General features: G+C 50.3%; 1 pseudogene; it reads right to left on the bottom strand.

Annotated features, from left to right (window-relative positions):
• Nucleotides 1-6,376: 6,376 nt before the first annotated feature.
• On the bottom strand, nucleotides 6,377-8,149 carry LOC117067062 (annotated as a pseudogene).
• Nucleotides 8,150-9,545: the final 1,396 nt, after the last annotated feature.

The following is a 9,545-nucleotide window of genomic DNA, read 5'->3' as shown; positions in this document are numbered from 1 at the left end:
GAGTATCAAATGAGGCTGTCTATAAAAATGACAGGCTTGCCGGGCGCGGTGGCTCACGCCTGTAATCCCAGCACTTTGGGAGGCCGAGGCGGGCGGATCACAAGGTCAGGAGATCGAGACCACGGTGAAACCCCGTCTCTACTAAAAATACAAAAAATTAGCCTGGCTCGGTGGCGGGCGCCTGTAGTCCCAGCTACTAGGGAGGCTGAGGCAGGAGAATGGCGTGAACCCAGGAGGCGGAGCTTGCAGTGAGCCGAGATCGCGCCACTGCACTCCAGCCTGGTGGACAGAGTGAGACTCCGTCTCAAAAAAAAAAAAAAAAAAAAAAAAAAAAAAAGGCAGGCTTGTATACCAGAAAGCAGGTTACAAATTGATGGTGTCCTTATTATGACCCTCTTGGATCTCTTTTGATGCTAAGATTCTATGATGATTTGGAGTGAAAGGATAGAGACAAGAGGAGGGAGTACTAGCAAGCGAAAAACCAAGAGAGGGAGGGGCTGAAACAGGGAACAGGACAGAGAGACGGAAAGGCAGAGAAGGATGAATACATGTGATGAAATGAAAAACTTGGAGAGATGGGAGAGATTTAGAAACAGATATGAAATCAAAGATCCCGGTCTAAACTCTTCCTCTTCATTCATTTGTTCATTCTTCAGAGGAAAGAATGAGGTAGTAGCTGTCAAGCTAGACCAAGTCTCAGAGCCCACATCTACCCATCAGTCTTACTCCCAGCATCACCCAAGAGCCCTCCGAGGGCAATGGACTGGAGGATGGGTTTCCGCAGTTCCTCAAGTCAGACCCCTGGTTCTGCGTCCAAAGTCCGAGGCGGGGGTCAGTTACCTGGAATGCTGGTCCCCTGCCCCCACTCCCACCCTGACTCCCACTAATGAATGGGAGTTTCATTAGGCTCTTTCAGGCCACACTGATGTGTACCCCTCAGTACCTGGCTCCTACACAGGCAAACAAGTAAGCAGGCATGGGATAGAGGAGAGAGAGAAGGTGTAGAGCCTGAAAAGGTGAGATGGTCAGGGAAACAGATGGATGCCGGGTAGAGGCACACAGCACTCTACCCCATCCTACTCCTCTCTTCTTCGGCCCCACCCTAGTGCCTCCCAAGGACTTTATGAGGAATGTCAGAGCTAGGGAGAAAGTGACAGGTTCAAGTGACCCTATTCCCCACCACATTAGGAGGCATCGCTGGCTTTCTCACTGCATCCCCCAGGTCAGCTTGCTGCCCCATTGCAGTCATCTATGGTCACACCTCTCTCTAGGCCTTAGTTTTCCCATTTGTACAATGGGGAGGTGGGACTTAGTAATCTAAAAGCCAGCCTGATTCTAACCTCTCTTCCATGCCTATCTCATTCTGCTCCCAACTCACCTTCTGGATGTGCCTGCCCTGCTGGGCCCCCTGAATGTCAATAAGTGCCACTTTGGGTGAGAAATCTCTGGGTCTTTGGGATGCTCTGGGTTGGCAGTGGAGGGGAGGTGGGTGAACAAAAGGAAGACTAAGGAGCTGGAGTGAGACAGAAAACCCTCTCCTCCCTGCTTCCATCTCTACTGCTTGCCCCGTTTGTTCCAGCAGGGAAAGCAGGGGCAGAGGAGTGCCCCAGGACAGAATGGGCCCCTGGCTTTCCTGGTGAAAGGGAGCTTTAGGGATCCCAAGATCCTCTGCTCCTTAGGAACTCCCCAGGGGACCCCCAGACCCTTCTCAGAGACCCTGGCCTCCCAGTACCCTCTGTGGCCCCTGATTAGCACTACCTTTGGAGGGAGCAGCTAGACCAGAGCTGAGGGTGGGTGGTATGCAGTTGGTAGGAAGTGAGTGGTGAGTTGACAGTGGGCAGACAAATGGGTGAATGGTGAGTGGGTGGGGAGGAGGGTGAATGGTGGATGGGGCTGAATGAATGGTGGGTGGGTAATGAGTAGGTGGTGGGTGAATGACAGGTGATGGCATTATTTGGGTAGAAGGGTGGTTGAAGGTCCTGTGAATTAAGGGTCTGGGGTAAAGGTGGTGACAGGAGTCTCAAGCTAAGAAACCATATTGTCTCTAACTATAGAGACAATCTCTATATTTACACTCAAGTGCTGGGATAGGTCCTGGAACCCAGTAGCCCCACCCCCAGGACCATCTTGGATTTCCCTAAGTGATCTCAGGGCCGTGGGCACTTTCCTGTGTGCATGCTCTAGTCCCAGCAGCGTTCCCAGGCTTGGCCCCACTGACTGCCCCTATAAGAGACTCCCAACTTCGAATACACACCCCTACTTCTGTGGTTCACATCCACCGCTTCGGCCTCTTCTTCCAGTTGCAAGGTAGAATTGGGCCTCTGGACCTCCTGGCAGCCCAGGATCTCTATGACCCCTAGGACTTTAGGTCTACTCTGGCTATGAGGGCCCCAGGACCACCCTGGATGCCCAGGAGCTTATGGGCTGCCAGGAACCCTGTGGACACTGGGCCTTTCAGGGTTGCCCAGCCCAGATAAGCTCCTAAGAATCCATGGAGTTCAAGGACCAGTGAAGCCTCTGGGCCAGGGTCTCCTCAAGGACAAACAGGCCAGCCAGGTCTATAGGTGAGAAGAAGCCACCTACCCTGCCAGCCCACTCCTCTGTCCCAAACCCTCCTGAAACCCTGACACCCCCCTTTTAACTTCTCTCAGGTGACTGCTCACTTATCACTGAGCTTTTTAGCCACCCTTTCTCTAGATGTCCGATTGCCACAACTAGAGTATGAGTTAAGAGACATTGACAGCCAGGCGCGGTGCCTCACACATGTAATCCCAGCACTTTGGGAGGCTGAGGCGGGAGGATCATGAGGTCAGGAGATCGAGACCATCCTGGCTACCATGGTAAAACCCCATCTCTACTAAAAATACAAAAAATTAGCTGGGCATGGTGGCACATGCTTGTAGTCGCAGCTATTTGGGAGGCTGAGATATGAGAATAGCTTGAATCTGGGAGGCAGAGGTTGCAGTTCATTCATGCCACCACTGCACTCCAGCCTGGGTGACAGAGTGAGACGCCATCTCAAAAAAAAAAAAAAAAAAAAAAGAGGGATTTGACAACTGTGTCTTTCTTTCTTCCCCTTCCCTTTGTTCCTTCAGTCTCTTCCTTCCTTCTCTTTCTTTAGCACCACATCCCCCATCCTTTCCTACATGTTTTCCTACAACAAATGCTGCCTGCTTGGATGACACCGTGTCCTACACAACCCTGTGTGGTCGGAAACTGATACCTAATAGATGCTCAGTAATGCCTATTGGCTTACTAACCCTGTACCTCACTCCCCTAGGATCTCCCCCTGGGGGGTTTCCCAGGGGCTGGAGAGCTCATCTTATCCAGTATTCTACCCCTCTTCCCAATATAGCGTAGAAGAGAGAGCAAGGCTTGCATAGTGGGAGAGGCTTGGAGGGGCCTCCTGGAGCCTCTAGTCCATCTGAAAAGGTGATCTATGCTCAGGTGGGTCTCCCTGAGAGAACAGTCTCCCTGTGTCTCTTTCTTTATGGCTGCCCTTTCTCTTTCTCTTTTACCTCCTTGTGATGGTTAGTACTGAGTGTCAACTTGATAGGATTGAAGGATGCAAAGTATTGATCCTGGGTGTGTCTGTGAGGGTGTTGCCAAAGGAGATTAACATTTGAATCAGTGGGCTGGGAAAGGCAGACCCACCCTTAATCTGGGTGGACACAATCTAATCAACTGCCAGTGCGGCTAGGATAAAAGCAGGCAGAAGAATGTGAAAATACTAGACTGGCTTAGCCTCCCAGCCTACGTCTTTCTCCCATGCTGGATGCTTCCTGCCCTCAAACATCGGACTCCAAGTTCTTCAGCTTTGGGACTCGAACTGACTTCCTTTCTCCTCAGCTTGCCAGATGGACTATTGTGGGACCTTGTGATCATGTGAGTTTAATATTCCTTAATAAACTCATATATATAAAATATATGATATATATATCTGATATTATATATGATTGATATATGATATATGATAGATATATAACACATATATAATATATACCATTAAGGATTATTTCCCTTGGCTTTGAGGAAGCAGTGTGTACAGTAGAACATACAATAGACCAGGAATTGTGATCTTACACATATCAATTTTTTTTTTTTTTTTTGAGATGGAGTCTCACTCTATTGCCCAGGCTGGAGTGCGATCACGGCTCCCTGCAAGCTCTGCCTCCCGGGTTCACGCCATTCTCCTGCCTCGGCCTCCCGAGTAGCTGGGACTACAGGTGCCCACCACCACGCCTGGCTAATTTTTTGTATTTTTAGTAGAGACGGGGTTTCACCCTGTTAGCCAGGATGGTCTCGATCTCCTGACCTCGTGATTCACCTTCCTCGGCCTCCCAAAGTGCTGGGATTACTGGCGTGAGCCACTGCACTCGGCCACTCCACCACCCGGGTTCATGCCATTCTACTGTCCTGTCTCAGCCTCTTGAGAAGCTGGGACTACAGGCGTCTGCCACCATGCCCGGCTAATTTTTTGTATTTTTAGTAGAGACGGGGTTTTACCGTGTTAGCCAGGATGGTCTCAATCTCCTGACCTCAAGTGATCCACTTGCCTCGGCCTCCCAAAGTGCTGGGATTACTGGCGTGAGCCACTGCACTCGGCCACTCCACCACCCGGGTTCATGCCATTCTACTGTCCTGTCTCAGCCTCTTGAGAAGCTGGGACTACAGGCGTCTGCCACCATGCCCGGCTAATTTTTTGTATTTTTAGTAGAGACGGGGTTTTACCGTGTTAGCCAGGATGGTCTCAATCTCCTGACCTCAAGTGATCCACTTGCCTCGGCCTCCCAAAGTGCTGGGATTACAGGCGTGAGCCACCACACCTGGCCTAACTTTCATTATTACACAAAATTTGCCTACTCAATCAGACAAGATGATCCCTAGGGCAAGCCCATCAACTCAGGGGTTCCCTCAGGGCAGAACTGTGTCTTTCCCCCTGAGAATTGAGCTTGCTTTTTTCCTATCTATTCTGTCTCTCTCTTTTTTTTTTTTTGAGACGGAGTCTTGCTCTGTTGCCCAGGCTGCAGTGCAGTGGTGCTATCTCTGCTCACTGCAACCTCTGCTGCCCAGGTTCAAGCGATTTTCCTGCCTCAGCCTCCTGAGTAGCTGAGATTATAGGCACCTGCCACCATGCTTGACTAATTTTTGTATTTTTAGTAGAGATGGGATTTCACCATATTGGCCAGGCTGGTCTTGAACCCCTAACCTCAAATGATCTGTCTGCCTCGGCCTCCCAAAGTGCTGGGATTACAGGCGTGAGCCACCTCACCCGGCCTTTTCCTATCTATTCTCTAAGATGCCCAGCCTGCAAGCTGCAGAGGTTGGAAATTGTACCAACAAGGAAGCCAGCGAGACCTTCTAAGTAACAAGCAGGCTAGGGTGGGAGGTGGAGGAGGCTGGGAGGGAGTAGTCATTTTCTTTATCTATTCATCAGGAGGAGTGTCTTCCCAGTCCTTAGAGTACCCAGGAGGCAGGGACAGACAATGATGCTGTGGGAGAGGAGGTTTCATTTTCTGGTAGAGCCCTGGGCTGAGAAAGATGTCAGGGAAGGAGGGCCAGATTTCTGCCTTGGAGAGGGTCCTAGTCGGAGCTCCCAAAGTGCTGGGATTACAGGCATGAGCCACTGCGCCCGGCCGCTCTTTTTTTTTTTGAGGCAGAGTCTCGCTCTGTCGCCCAGGTTGGAGTGCTGTGGCACGATCTCGGCTCACTGCAAGCTCCGCCTCCCAGGTTCATGCCATTCTCCTGCCTCAGCCTCCCGAGTATAGCTGGGACTACAGGCCCCTGCCACCACGACTGGCTAATTTTTTGTATTTTTAGTAGAGATGGGGTTTCACCATGTTAGCCAGGATGGTCTCGATCTCCTGACCTCGTGATCCGCCCACCTTGCCTCCCAAAGTGCCGGGATTACAAGCGTGAGCCACCGCGCCCAGCCCCAGCCACTCTTTTTAGAAACAATTTTATATTTTATTTTTAAGAGATCAGGTCTCTTTCTATTCTCCAGGCTGGGGTGCAGTGGCACTCATAGTTCACTGCAGCCTTGAACCCTTGGGCTCAAGGGATTCTCCTGCTTCCTGAAGCAGGCTGAGAATCAGGAGGCCTGAATAGCTAGGACTATAGGCACATGCTACCATAGCTGGCTAATTTTTTTTTTTTTTTTTCAGACAGGGTTTCACTCTGTTGCCCAGGCTGGAGTGCAGTAAGCTATCTTGGCTCACTGCAACCTTAACTTCCTGGGCTCAAGTGATTCTGCTACCTCAGCCTCCCAAGTAGCTAGGACCATAGGTGCATGCCACCACGCCTGACTAGATTTTGTACTTTTTTTTTGCAGAGACAATGTTTTGCCATGTTGCCCAGGCTGGTCTTGAACTCCTGTGCTCAAGCGATTCACCTGCCTTGGCCTCCCAAAGTGCTGGGATTACAGATGTGAGCCACCGTGCCTGGCCCCATGCTCTTTATACAGCCTCTCCCAGACATGACACTTGCAGGCTGAAGGGGGACACTAAACCCAGTCTTCCAAGAGCCTCTAGTTCAGTGGGGGAGACACAGGTCTTGCCACCAGGGACTCTCAGCCATGTGGAGAAGTTACAGTTCCCAGCAGAAGAGGGGTAGGAGGGAGCAAACACTTGGTGCTTACTACGTGCCAGGCACTTTGGATAGGTCTCTCTCTCTCTTTTGCTGCAAAGTCCCATTTTCCAGATAAGGCCTGAAGCTCAGAGAGCTAAAGCAACTTGTTTTAGGTTTCCTAGTGAGCCCAGTGACACAGCTGGGGTCAGAATCCAGGTCATCCTGATGCTCGCACTGTGCTGATTCTTATAGCATGGAGGGCCATTGGCTCAAGGATCATCTCTCTCTTTTAATTTTTTTATGGTGAAAAGATATACATATATTTAGAATTAGCCAGCTGGACTCAGTTTAGATGATCCCAATTTTGTTGGCAACATCCAAAGCATTGTAATCAGGAACCAGTCCAACATATGCCTTCTCTCCATCAGGCTGAATCAGGGTGTTGACCTGGGCCCATCAATGTCATAGAGCTTCTTCACATCCTGTTTGATCTGGTGCTTATTGGTTTTAACATCCACAATTAACACAAGTGTGTTGTTGTCTTCTATCTTCATGGCGGACTCAGCGGTCAGCAGAAACTTGGTGATGGCATAGTAGTCAAGCTTGTTTCTCCTGGGGGAGCTCTTCCGAGGATATTTGGGCTGCCTCTGGAGTTGCAGTGTCTTGGGCTACCGCAAGGTGGGTGACCTGCGGATCTTCTTTTTTTGTGTGTGGCTATGGACACCTTTCAACACTGCCTTCTTGAGTTTGCCTTTAGGAGGGGCAGGAGCTTCCTTCTTCGCCTTCAGTGCCATCTTGTGAAAAAGGATCATCTCTAATGAAGGCTTTCAGCCTGTATGCCCTGAATGTAGAATTGACCACCTGTGGCTCTGGATCCCCATTGTGCTCCATATGAACATCTCCCAGGGCACCTGCACACTTCTCAGATTTATTTTATTTACATACTATCTTCCCTCATTAGGCAGTGAGCTCCTTGAGGACAGGGGGTGATCTTGGTCATCTCTGCATCCCTGGTGTGTAGCATAAAGCCTGTGCATATTAGGTATTCAGTAAATGTGTGTTGCATGAATGGTGGGAGGTGCTTGGAAGGTCTTTTCCTGTGCATCTTCCTGCCTCCTTGGAATTAACCCAATGATGAGGGGTGGAGGGACACCAGAGGATGGACTGAGGGGCTGAGGTTGAGGTGTGGGAATGTCTTGTCTGGCAGCCTTTCCAGATTCCCACACTCACCTGCACTCATGCTTCATCCCAGGCATGCTGCATGACATTGTCCAGCCTCTCCTGCACTCCTGCCTCTATGTCCCAGCACCTTTTCTCCTCTTGGGTTTGGTGACCAGGGGACATGTCTGGCATTAGGAGCAAAACTATTCTTCTCCATTCTATTTTATTATCACAAGAGCTTCATGAGGTAGGATGGGTGGAGATGCTCTGCCTCCATGTTACAGCTAAGATGAGTCAAACTCCAAGTTCACACAAGTTGGTGGTAGAACAGGGTCTAGTGATGATGGAGTGGGGGCAGTTTTCTTTCCTTTTTTACTTTTTTCTTTTTTTTTTTTTTTTTTTTTTTTGAGATGGAGTCTTGCTCTGTCAACCAGCCTGGAGTGCAGTGGTGCAATCTCAGCTCACTGCAACCTCTGCCTCCCAGGTTCAAGCAATTCTCCTGCCTCAGCCTCCCCAGTAGCTGGGACTACAGGCGTGTGCCACCACGCCTAACTTTTTGTATCTTTAGTAGAGATGAGGTTTCACCATGTTAGCCACGATGGTCTCGATCTCCTTACCTCGTGATGCGCCTGCCTTGGCCTCCCAAAGTGCTAGAATTACAAGCGTGAGCCACCGTGCCCAGCCTGGGGGCAGTTTTCTGAATCAGGCACAGGCTGGGCTTCCCCAGGGACTTGAGGAAGCTGGTTCTGTTTGCCCTTCTCCAAAGCATATGGGGCAAAAGTGTCCCCACTTCATCTGTGAGATGGAATGGAGAGAACCCCAGAATCTTGGCCCCAGCCATCACTTTCCAGCCCTTCTGCAGTCTTGATGGTTGCCAGTAGGTGCCGTCAGTTTGCAACTTTTTGGTCTGTCCTGCAGGTCCGGCTGCCAGTCCCAATCTCCCTGCAATCATCTCTCAGTCTGCACTTGCAGGAAGTAGGAGGTAGCCCAACCCCCGTGAGGCTGAAAGACTCCTGTCCTGGAGAAGCAGGAGGCGGGGTCTCTGAACTGCATTTCAGCTTGGCTGACCTGCAGCTTTCTAGGCCAAGACAAAAACAAACAAACAAACAAACCCCGGTGGGTTACTGATTATTCCTGGACAGGTACCCTTATCCTGAAAGCAGCTCCAGTACAGCAGAAACCTTTGTAGGGGAGGATGGGTGGGAATTAGGGGGGTCCCGAGAGGGAACCTAGGAGATGGATCTTTGCTCCAAATGCTACTGCAGGCCTCTTCTCAATTTGGGCAGGATTGGGCAAGGTTAGGGGAATAGGGGCATCAATAGGACTTCACAGAGGGTCAAGCCAGGCCCAACACTAGCCCAAGTAGCAACACTGGGTGAATTAAAAAAGCATCCCTTCCTTAAAAATCTTTTTTTTTTTTTTTTTTTGAGACAGAGTCTTGCTCTGTCGCCCAGGCTGGAGTGCAGTGGTGCGATCTCAGCTCACTATAACCTCCTCCTCCTGGGGTTCAAGCGATTCTCCTGCCTCAGTCTCCCAAGTAGCTGGGATTACAGGCATGTGCCAGCACGTCCGGCTAATTTTTGTATTTTTAGTAGAGATGGGGGTTTCACCATGTTGGCCAGACTGGTCTCGAACTCCTGACCTCAGGTGATCTGCCCACCTTGGCTTCCCAAAGTGCTAGGATTACAGGCATGAGCCACCACGCCCAATCTTCTTTTATCTCTTTCTTTTCTTTTCTTTTTTTTTTTTGAGACGGAGTCTCGCTCTGTCGCCCAGGCTGGAGTGCAGTGGCCGGATCTCAGCTCACTGCAGCTCCA

The sequence above is a fragment of the Trachypithecus francoisi genome, unplaced genomic scaffold (genome assembly GCF_009764315.1).
Source record: "Trachypithecus francoisi isolate TF-2019V2 unplaced genomic scaffold, Tfra_2.0 Lachesis_group20, whole genome shotgun sequence".
Taxonomy (NCBI): Eukaryota; Metazoa; Chordata; class Mammalia; order Primates; family Cercopithecidae; genus Trachypithecus; species Trachypithecus francoisi.
This window is presented reverse-complemented; position numbering and strand designations above follow the sequence as displayed.